Here is a 2,811-nt window from a genome sequence, read left to right as displayed (position 1 = left end):
TCTCCTTATCTTTATGTGACTGAAATGAGAATGCACATAATGACTTTGAATCGTGCCTTTTTCACTTAACATTATGTCATAAAATTTTCCGTGTTGCTATGTTAATCTTCATAATCACCATTTTAAATGACTCTATAATTCTTTGGGAATTGAAAGTGTTATCTATATATTATATATTCGTATATACACTCAGAAAAAAATATATATATTCACACACACAAATATTCAGAAATACCAAATAGTGCACAGTAGAAACTAAGTCTTCCCCTCCAGCTCTGACCTTCAAGGCCCCTTACTTAGAAGCAGTGGACAATACAGTTTGTAATATGTACCTCCAGAAATATTCTATGCACATAAAGACCTATATGCGAACACTTCCCCCTCTCCTTTTAGACACAAATAAGACAATACAAGATGCTTGCTGTTTCACATAATACATCTTGGATACACCATCTCGTGTTCACACATTGAGACAGACCTCATTCTTTTGAACCACTGCATAATATTCCAAGGATGGATGTTCTATAATTTACTAAACTAATATTGATAAACACTTAGGGTGTTCCTAGGGGTTTTCTTTTCCTATTACACATGCCACAAGATGTAATGTTGAGGTTTCGACTCAGCTGCCAAGTTAGAGAATACATTCCAAAGGAATTGCTGGACTGTATGAAAAATTTACCACAGAAGTCACTGGAAGCTGGTGACCTGATCACTGAAACTTCTCAGCTACCCCAAGGATAGAAAAGGGTGGAGAGAGAGGAGATTGTGAAGGGCTTTGTGAAGGCTGCCTCCATGCCCTGAAGATAAGAAAAAGAAATTTAACAGGGTAACTCAAGGAGCTTGATATACGTCCCTGCAGTCTGGGGGACTCAGCAAGCCAGGGTCGCCTTCTGCCTGGAAAGTGCTGAGGGGAAGGAATGCTGCCTTATTAGCGGAGAGAGGGGGTGTGGCTGCAGCCTGGGCTCGTCTCATGGGCTCAGGGTTTGTCCCAAGAAAATTACACACGTTTTCCTGTGCAGCAGTTGGCGTGGGTTGTCTTAAGTCAGTGCCAGCCCTGGTCTGCCCTTGTCTTTCTCTGCTGTCAGCTGCAGGCTCAGAAGCCCGGTCTTAGCTCCTTGCTCACGGAACACAGCCTGTTGCCCTCATATCCTTAGTGCAAGTCAGGAGCAGACACTCCTGGAGCCAGGAAATGGACCTGGACACAGCTCTCAGCCTGGCTCCTTGCCTTCGACCCTTCCTCAGCCCTTAGTGTGGTAGCACACCCTGTGGGCTGGGCTGAAACAGAGACCTCGTGGATCACTGTGCTGATCCTGAAGGGGCTTTTCTCTTCCGTTTCTACCACCAAAGACAGGCGCTTCCCTTTCACAGGGTGCGTGCAGACCCCCACCCTCCTGCCACCCACTGTCCTCTGGGAGAGTCTGCCTTCTGGGCTCCTTCCCCTCATCGCTCCTCCCCTGCTACAGGCCAGCAGCCAAGGTCACGGCGCACACACCCCTTCGTCATGTGATCTGTCCTTCCGTGCCTGGGTTGTTCTCTCCCTGCTGCCCCCATTCTCAGCCAGGCCCAGAGCTGGCTGCCTCCAGAACAGAGTACATGGTTAGTGATGACCAGCCGCTGGTGGCATCATTGGAGCACAGCAAACTCTGCAAGGAAAGTCAGTGCCCATGAAGATAATACTCAACCCAGCACCGATTTTGTAACTTCAACGTGCGCTGGAAGAAGCTGGGCGTCTTGCTAAACTGCAGCTCCTGACCCAGGACATTTTGACGGCTGCAGAGTCTGTGTTTCTAACAAGCTCCCAGGTGATGCCATTGCTGCATCTGTGGGCAAAACCGAGTGGCAGGCACGTAATACATTCCAAAGCCACTGTGATTTGTAAAAACGTCTTTCTTTAGGATCATGTCATTAATTCAGAATGATTGAGGTAGGGAGCACAGCCTGAGTTTTAGAAAGTAGATTCTTTAAATATTGTAGAGTACCAGGGCTTTTGCTTCTTTCAAAGAGATGTATTTTCACTGGATGGGGTGGCAGAGGGTTAAAAAAAAAAAAGAGGGTCCCGTGGATCTGCTCCAATGAAGAGGAAAACAGAGTCACAGGTCTGTTTTCCTGCTGAACTACAGGGCCTTGAAACAGCTTGGAAATGGCCTGATTCTGTCTCATTGGCTAAAATGCTATAACTGGTTACCTTACCCATTGCTTTCTTGGCACCCAGGGCCCTTTTTAGTTTCTTTCCCCCTCGTCCTCATGGAGTGTGCTCTCATATATTCATTGAATACATGAACAATGAACTGAATTTGTTTGCTTAGAAATCAGTTTTCTCATAGATGGTAGAAAAGTAAACTTTGGGGGCACCTGGGTGGCTCAGTTGGTTGGGCAACCTCGGCTCAGGTCAGGATCTCACAGTTGCTGGGTTGGAGCCCTGTGTCAGGCTCTGCGTTGACAGCTCAGCGCCTGGGGCCTGCTTGGGATCCTCTGTCTCCTTCTCTCTGCCCCTCCCCCGCTTGCACGCGCTCTCTCAAAATAAATAAATAGACATTAAAAAAAAAAAAGAAAAGAGAAGTAAACTTTGGTGTCATCCCTACATTGTTGCAAGGTCTGTGCACCATCCAGATTAATGACGCTTTCCCAAGACCTTAGCCCAGGGCCTGGCACCCATTTCCTTCCTGTGCCCCTGCATGCCCGGGGATTACTCAGAGGTAGGTGAGTATGTTTTCCCAAGCAAGGCTGAGCAATCGTCTTCACTGCCCAGCAATGACGGCTTGTAACAGCCCATTTATTATCACCACTCCCTGCCTATGTCAGGTACAG

The sequence above is a fragment of the Panthera pardus genome, unplaced genomic scaffold (assembly GCF_024362965.1).
Source record: "Panthera pardus isolate Hobbes unplaced genomic scaffold, ASM2436296v1 HiC_scaffold_21, whole genome shotgun sequence".
Classification (NCBI taxonomy): Eukaryota; Metazoa; Chordata; class Mammalia; order Carnivora; family Felidae; genus Panthera; species Panthera pardus.
This window is presented reverse-complemented; position numbering follows the sequence as displayed.